Genomic DNA, 8,919 nt, shown 5'->3' with positions numbered 1-8,919 from the left:
CCTGGGCTAAAGCCCTTATTCCCCCCTCCCTGCAAGGCAGAAGCCCCTAGTCCCACCCCCTCCCAACTAGGGTTGGAGCCCCAAGATCCCCCCTGCCCAATATTGTAGGTGGAGAATCGGGGTGTCTGCATGTGGGGGGCTCCAGGAGCCGCACTTTAACTGTAAAAGAGCTTCATGTGGCTCACAAGTCACCGTTTGGCCACGCCTGCTATAGTCTGTATTTGTTTAATATATGACTCCTCTTTAGGACATGATTCTATGCATCATGGCATGTGTCATTTAGGATGAAGCACTATACAAATGTAACAAAATATTTTTTACACCAAGTTTCCATATTTAAGTTTGGCAGATCTCATGCATGGAAGCAAGATTAGTTACTATAAAATGTAAAGTCGTGCAGTTATATGGCTCTGGCAGAGGCATAATTTAATATGGGTGAGTGCCCAGTCATCCTGTCTCCGAAAATGCTGGATCAGCTAGTTTGCAAACTCCACGTATCCAGAGGAGGGGCTTCCTGCATTCAAACAATAGAAAGACTGGGACCTAGGTTAAGTAACAAAGGGGGAGAACAGGGAGGAGGGGTGGCAGTGATTCAGAGAAAAATAAGACTCTGACTAAAAATTTGCACAGGATAATCTTCATCCAAAGAACTCACAACCCATTAAAAGTGAAGGGAAAACCAATTCACTGCAGTGGGCATGGGACCAGGCCCATAACGAATTAGTGAAAGAACTGTGAAAAGAACCTAGTTTATCCTAACTCTCAGGCCCTGCTTCAAGCCACTAGGCACACTCCCTCCAAAACAAGAAGGCAGAGAGAAGAAGGGGCGGGGGGGAACGGTGAACCAGACAGATACTGTTATTTGAGGAAAGCTTGGCAATACTACAGCTAATGGGATGAGGTATGATAACTATCTAAAAGTAGTTGGAGAATGTAAAACATGAAGGGTGTAGAATTGTTCAGGTTGGTATAGGGGAGAATTACTAAGAGTAATAAGATACAGTTTCTTTTGTTTAATTTTAGGACAGGTAAAAGCTGGACAGATGGAAGGCCATTTTGTCATGTTAATATCAACAGTGAGGAAGACTTGCTTGGGGATCTTTCTCAATGGTTTCGTAAAGTGTGTGTGTGAGAGAAGAAATCCCTATGATCTTTAGGTGCAGTTTTTTTCCTTTCGGCCTGTACAAATGCCAGTCAAAAGTCTTAATTGGGTGTGATGCAGTGCAAAGGTCCAACCTGGATTGCAGTAGAGGATTCACTTCCTGCTTAGAGTGCTAAGGTGTATAGATGGAGTATTGCAACAGAGCTGGGGAGTGAAGGTCCAACCAGGAACTCAGGAAAAAGGCAGAGAACCATCAAAAGCAGCTAGGGTTGCCAATTTTGGTTGGATGTATTCCTGGAGGTTTCATTAATCTTTAATTAGATTCATCTTTAATTCCTAGAGACTCCAGGACAATCCTGGAGGGCTGGCAACCCTAAAATCAGCCCATTGGGATTCAGAGGAGATTGTGAGGAGGCATGCATGAGCTCCACATTCAGGCACTGATCCTGCAATGAGGTCTGCATGGGCAAATCCTCATTGACTACAGCAGAGCCCCAGGTGGGCACACGAATTTGGTCATACTGATCTCATAGCAGTACCAGGGGTGCTGGAACAGGGAGGATCACTGGCCCCATCACTTTTAAAAGTGGGAGGGCTATGCATTTTACTGGCCGTAAGGACAAGCGATGGGGCAGCCGGGAGCAGAGAGGAGCGAGTGTGTGTGTGGGGAGTGCCTCAGGGGAAAGGGGTGGCATGGGGGGTAAGGGCACGGTTTGGGTGCCAGTGGCCCACCCACTTTTAAGAAGCTTCCCATGTAAGGCTCCACTGAAATCAATGGAAGGAGCCTCGATATCTTTGAGGATCTGGGCCCTAGTTTTTAGAGGCATGGGCCTTACTTGTTTAAGTAAACTCCTTGTGATGGGATGCCTACCTCAGACAGGCATATAAGGGGTTAACCATGCCCTGCCCTGGAAGGAGCAAGGGATGTGAATCCTCTGACTGACCCAGAGAGGCTGTGTGAAGCACAGCCAATCAGGGAGGAGTTGTAGAGAGCAACCAATCCGGGCCCAGCAGGCTCAGATAAAAGGAAGCTGCAGGGCCAGACTGGGTCAGTTGCTGCTGGGAGATTAGGGAGTGAGGACTGTGTCCCTGGAGGGCTGAGAGAACTGTAAGCACCTTAGACAGCATAGCTGCTGGCAAGGACTGGGGGAGCAGCAGGGAGCTCCTAGCTGGCTGTTGGGACTGAGTTGCTGAGGGTCCTGAGGTGAGGGCAAAGGATGTGCTGGGGCTGTGGGGAAGTGGCCCAGGGAAATATAGCAGTATTAAGAGAGGTTAAAGAGGCACCACAGGAGGCTGCTATTTAAAGGGTCCTTGGGTTGGGACCTAGAATAGTGGGTGGGCCTGGGTCTCGTCTCTTCTCTTCTCCCCCCCCCACGCACACGGGAAGTGGCTGGACTATTGTACTGTGATATGACCCCTGCCCCCACTTCCCAAAAGGGAGAAAACACAGATAGTGGCATGGCCAGGAAGAGGAGGCTGTAGTTCCTGAGGCTATGAGAGGGGCTACAGACTGACAACAGAGACAGGGTGATGGTGTGCAGACCATGGATGGGGGCTTTAGCCTAGAGCTAATCCCCAGAACAACTCAGAGGAGGCACCAGCCTGGTGGTGAGTGATGCACCACCTTTAAAAAAAACTCTAAAAGATCAATGCACCCTAACCCCCAGGAACATAATCACAAGAAGACAATTCTCTTGGTGAAAAGCTATTTTTCTTGCTTGAGAAGGTGGTGGGCTCCATGATCTCCCAATAGAGTGCTCTGCAGGAGAGCACTGATTTGTGGTCTTTCTTAAAAGAATAAATTAAAATATAGACTGGTAAACAGTCTCCCCTATAAGACAGGTGTAACCAGCAGTAGGACACAAGGAATACATGAGCTAGAAGCAGATTTACCTATTGACCAGGACCCACAGTCACAGCTGGATCAAATGCCCACAGTGTGTAGGAGGTCTGCATGAGCAACATTGTTGTGGCCAAGATATGGGCTGTTGGGCCTAGCAGGTAGGGTCAGAACTAACAGTCAGAAGCCAGGAACCAAAGCCAGGTGAAGGAGCAGCTAACTGGAGATCCACCTAGTTGCACAGACAACTTCCTAGTATCCCCTCCAGGCTTAAGTAGTGTACCTGGACCAATCAGGCCACCTGAGGTGGCATATCCTGTGGCACTTAGCCCCACAAGGCCCACAGCCTGTTGATCACCGCTCTGCCAGAGGTGGTGGCGTGGATGTGGCAGTCACTCCAGGACCACCAGACCCAGGTACTAGCTCTCCAGATCTTCACAAACCTCTTCCACCAAACAAATTTTAGATAAAATCAAGAAACTTTACTCAATTTAAGCTAAGGCCAGATTTCTTCCACCCCCATCCCATGTGCCCTTAAACTCTATTCACATTCAGTCAGAACAACTGAAGAAAGGGAGTACAGTGAGATGGGGTTGAAAGACCTGAAGAGAGCAAGTCTCTTGATGAACATTTCTCTGGTCTCCTGGCACTGATTTGGGAAGCAGAGGACAAATACATGACTGTTGGTCCATCTAATCCCATCTCCAACAGTGACCAGCACCAGATGCTTCAGAGAAAGATGCAAGAAACCCTGTGGCAGGCAGCTGTGGGATAACCTGTCCATCTCCTGCTCATGAAAGTCTCCTCTTAAACCCTACTACTCAGGGATTGGCTTAAACCCTCAAGCATCAGGCTTTATAATTTTCTAAATAATCATTAACAAGAATATCTGGAGTTATTCATTTAAATCAGGAGTCTCAAACTCAATTTACCTTAGAGCCAGTGCCAGTCCTCAAATCCTCCCAGTGGGCCAATAATGTCACTGAAGATGGTGTTCAGAAAACGTTTATATTGTATTTTATTTCAAATTTCTTAGAAATAATAAAGCTGTCATACAACTTTATACAATACTTCACCTGCCAGAGAGTCTTTAGTGTTTGCCAGACACCTGGCAACGCTTCAGTTCTGTCAGTTTGTTGATGTTTGGCCTCAGTGACTCAGCAGTTGAAACCTTCAGGATTGCAGCAAGGTGGGCGTTGGATAGTTGTGTTCGGTATTTTGACTTGTTTATATTCATTGTGGAAAAAAGTGATGCTGCCTCCATGGCTGACTCTGCCTGGCAACTAATGATGCTGCCTCCATGGCTGACTGGCTGGCAACTAATGATGATATCTCTGTCCCTCTCCCCCAGCCAATGGGCGCTGCGGGGGCGGCGCCTGCAACAAACATTGCCAACAGCGTGTCTGCCTGTGTGTCTCTTCCACGGGCCACAGCGTGGAGGTTCTCGGTCCGCAGATGGCCCACGGGCTGGGACTTTGAGACCCCTGATTTAAATTCCCAGCCCCAATTTGTATCTTGATAAATTCTTGGCCTCAATGACATCTTGTGGCAATGAGTTCGATAGTCCACTTATGCATTGTGTGAAAAGGCTATTTCCTTTATTGGTTTTAAATTTGCCATCTTTCATCATCATTGTATGTCCCCTTATTCTTGTACTAAGGCAGGGAAGACACTATGTCTACCTTCTCTAGACACTTCACCATTTCATATATTTTTATCACATCCCCTCTTATTTGTCACCTTTCTAAGGTAAATAACCCTTGTCCTCATACATAGAGAATCCAGTGCTGGTTTGGAGGCCAGCAGTACCAGATGCTTCGGGGTGATGGAGAATGTATAAATAGTTTGGTTCCTTTTAAGTGACTGTCATATTGCAAATGATGAGCCTGATAAACATGTTCTGAAAGAAAACTTTTATTTGCTGTGATCTAATCTCTTGAGCTCAGTGGCCAAGAGACTTCTTTTAACCGTCAGAAGAAAATGAGGAGCATTTAATACTTGGAATCAAGGTGATGTTGACCAACAGGCTTATGAGGGCAGACCGAGGGTACAGAGAGAGAGGGGCCATGAGTAGTGTTGTGTTGTGGTTTGGTTTTTTTTAAAGGGGCATCATCAATATGAAGTCTTGTCAACTCAACTCAAAATGAGTCCACAGTAGCTTCAAGTACTAGCCCCACCTTGGTGTCCCCAGGCAACTGTTGCAGTTTGACAATGCATCTTCCTATTTTTTTAAATGTTTGTCTTTCCTGGTGCGACATGAGGGAGGTGCACAAGCCACAGGGGAAACAGACAGATGAGACCAGGGAAGCAGTTAAACTAACTGTACATATAGCGCTGTCAAATGCGGAGTAAACAAACTGAGCATAGGGGCTTCTCTACCTTCTTTCAGTCCTAGCATTATTTATTTGTAGTACACTAGCACCACCTGAATTTGGGGACCCATTCCGCTGGGTGCTGTCCAAACACAGAGTAGAAGACAGTCCCTGCCCTGGAGAGCTTGCATTCCAAACAAATAGGGGGAAGGGGAAAAAAGGGGGAGATGATTTGTGCAAGGTCACAGAGCTGATGAGTGGCAGAGTTAGGAAAGTTTGACTCCCAGTTGAGTGCTCGATCCATCAGGTCCTGCTGTCTTATCCTGAGAGCTGGCTGGTATCAGCATGCACAGAGATATTATGCTCACTGAAATGCAGTAAGTCAGTTAGCAGGCTGACTGCAGTATAAAAACAGCATTGCATAATTCAAACTGATGGCATTTGGTGTAACGCATCAGAAGCTGTAAGGACCACAACGCACTTCCTTCAGACCAGCCTGGGTGGTGAATGCTCCAGCTAGAGTTACAGGGGCTGGTTAGAAAAAGTGGCCTGCTTTCTCAGGATACCTGCTCGCTAATTTTTTCAGCCTTCCCCCCTTTTTTGTGGTGGTGGGGGGCGTCAGTATGACAATTTCCACATCTAAAAAAAGTGAAGCTGTGCACGCTTTGGTTCTGCATAACTTTTCATGTCAGCAGAAGAAAACAAGACAAGGCAAGCAGTGAAAGTAACTCTACATCAAGTGATGTCAAATGCATAAAGTGAACAAACTGAGGAGGAGGAAAGGTTTTTTTTTAAAAAGGCTTAGACTCTTTGTTTTTCTTATTTCCATTTGTTTTAAGTTATTTAAGGGAGTCAGCAAAAAGGCTGAAACCCAAGCACAGAGTTCACGGGATTCATGGTTAATACCCTGTTCTAGCTGCACTTTGTGTAACCTGCTCAGACACACATGATGTGGTCTCTGAAATAGAGGAGACAAGAATATTCATGGGAGAGAGTGAAATAGTCGTAACAATCATATCAGAAAAGAGACGGGGGCCTAACACAAACTATTAGCTCAGCTGGAAGTGATCTCGGTCCTGCGGAGAATAGGAATTGGTCCTTTAAATAAAAGCAATTTGACTGGCAAAATCTCAAGTGCTGCTACAGAGTGACTTAAATAGGAGGAGGGCTGAGCCTGCAGTGTTTGAGACCTCACAGCTCCCACTGAGGCATTGCTTACTGAACATAGGAGCAGTGAGTACCTGTGAATATCTGGGTTATAAATCTCTAACTTGCATTCTGATGAGGTTGGTAGGGCTTTCATTACTTATACCCTCCCTTCACGTCAGTTACATGGAAACTGCACTTTAATATGCCCTTGATGGATGCATTATCATACCTTTGAGCTCTATATTCTTAATAGGGTTATGGTAGTGCCTAGAGGTCAACCAAGTTTGCATCCCCCTTGTGGTAGGCGCTGTATGCACATTAAAGACAAGAAAAGCAGCCTAACTGGGCAAGGAGAAACAGAGGCAGAGAAGAATGACTTGCCCAAGATCACATAGCAAGCTACTAACAGAACCAGGATTAGAACCCAGCTCTCCTGAGTCCTAGGCTGGGGTCCTACCCATTGGACCATGCTGCCTCTCAGTTACAGGGAATTGAGCACAGTCATCCTGTGCTAGGATAGCAAGAGTCTGGGTTTGTAGACCTGAAGTTGCAGCCAGTTGTCTGACAGGAGGGGCAGAATGATAACACCTCGTAGCAGTGACATAACTCAGCAGCCAAGTGAGACCCCAGCCATGTCTTGCATCAAAACAAAGACAAAAGCTGGGAGGGGGCTGAGCAATTTTCAGTCTGTGGGTTGTTCATGAATTGTTCACTTTGGAGATGCGCTATTCGTGGTTTGGGAGCGGTCACCTGCCACATCCTATTATTCCTGCTCCCTGATTGGTCCCTTTTTTTAAACAGAAGGGTAGTTGTAAATGACAAAGAGCCAATACTTTTGTTCACATTCCTGTGTGAATGAGAGTATGGCTATTAATATGAAAAGCAGCCATTCTCCAAACATCCTGGACAAACAACAACCTTTAGCCCGAGTGTTTGTGAATAGCAAATAAGAGATACAGACATGGTTCAGCCAAACAGCCATTGGGAATTTGTATGCACATTCACAGACACTTTTTTTTTTTTTTTTTTTTCTTTTCACCATTTGACCACTCTGTTGATGGCAGTGAGTTAAACGAGATTAAGAAAGAGTTAAACACTGACATTTTGCCATCTTTTGTTCATATCGCAGGCTGATGTCCTACAATAAGAAAGGATTTCCTGTCCCTAAAGGGAATACTTCTCCTCAACTATCACTGTTTTATTAGTAAATACACAGCATAGTGATCAGGGCAACTCGCATTCAGCAAAATCAAACAGCAGCATGAAAGGTGGCGAGGACCAGCAAGAGGAAGACTGCACAAATGCAAATGGGAAAAAAATCCGAAGATTTAAAAAGGAACCAAGGAGCACTAAGTAAGAGTTGAAAAGGAAGCCAGAGCTAGTGTTTCAGTGCAGAGGGCTGTCTAGTGCTGCCTGTGACGGGCCTGGCTCTACAAGGGATGAGGTGAAGGCAGATTAAGTGGAGTCCATCTCTGTCACAACGCGCAAGCATTTCTGTACAGTCCCAGCCAGCTTTCCTCCCATGGGAGGGGCAACAATATTTATGGGCCTTGGGTTTTTTGCTGGTTGCAAAGTTGTTTGGCCACAAGATACAGTTTGGTAGGAAGCTTTGAAATAAAGATGGAAGGAGTTAATCTCTAAAATTAAATCCTCCCTCCTGCTGACTTGGTTCTTCTCTCTGCCTCTCATGTTGTTAGTTTACATTTGTGTTCAGAGTCCTAGCCACCAAGTACAGAGAAACTTCCTCATTGCACAGTGCTCAACCACAAATACTAACTTCTTCCAAAGCGTGTCTGATTTCTGTTTTTAAAGAGAGCTTATTTAATTTGTGTTCATATTTAATTTAGTGGTCAAAGATTCTATCTGTTTAACCTCACTAGGAGAAGGAGGAGCCTCCAAGAGGGCCCACTCATGGGAACATCATTTGTTCACCCTCCCTCAAGAGAGAGAAGATGCTACAAAGTCAACTAAAAAGGACAAAGCTATAATAAAGGAGTACCAGTGGGGGAAGGTGGGTACCAAGTAGAAAACCCCAGAACATGCTCACTGCTCTGAGCACAACTAAGGGAGTCCAAGCACATCACCCACTTGGATGTGTGCATGAATTAGGGCAAGTAATATGGCCCCACAGCCGCAGAGAACTTCCTGGCATGACAGATTCTGGACCAAAAGCTGTGAAGACCGGATCCTTATTTATCTGCTTTGGCTGTTCAGGATGGGCATATGCAATATTCATTTCGGATATGGTGAGGCGGAAGGGATGCTAGGGGAGATTTCCTCCCTGGTCGTCTACTGTGGATTTTTCCCCTTGAGAGGATGTTTTATGAGATGGTTACTACTACAAGGTCATCAGCACCTGTGTGCAAGTGTGTTTTAAGGTAACTGAGGGCTTGAAAGCCACACACTGTATTTGTATTATATGAAATATTTAAAACATACTATACCATATTTGGCACTTGGTGAGTACCTCTGTCTAGAGGATTGGGTGCTGACAGTTGTGGCATCTCTCCCTAGAC

The 8,919-nt window shown here is 45.8% G+C and overlaps 1 long non-coding RNA gene across 1 annotated transcript; it reads left to right on the top strand.

Annotated features, from left to right (window-relative positions):
* The first annotated feature begins 2,152 nt into the window (after positions 1 to 2,152).
* Positions 2,153 to 8,051, top strand: LOC122466423. The gene is made up of 2 exons (XR_006291883.1): positions 2,153 to 2,210; positions 7,533 to 8,051. It is a non-coding gene; the product is annotated as an uncharacterized LOC122466423 (long non-coding RNA).
* The last annotated feature ends 868 nt before the right edge of the window (positions 8,052 to 8,919 follow it).

The sequence above is a fragment of the Chelonia mydas genome, chromosome 6 (assembly GCF_015237465.2).
Source record: "Chelonia mydas isolate rCheMyd1 chromosome 6, rCheMyd1.pri.v2, whole genome shotgun sequence".
NCBI classification, from domain to species: domain Eukaryota; kingdom Metazoa; phylum Chordata; order Testudines; family Cheloniidae; genus Chelonia; species Chelonia mydas.
The sequence above is the reverse complement of the archived record's forward strand: the minus strand, read 5'-3'. Positions and strand labels throughout refer to the sequence as shown.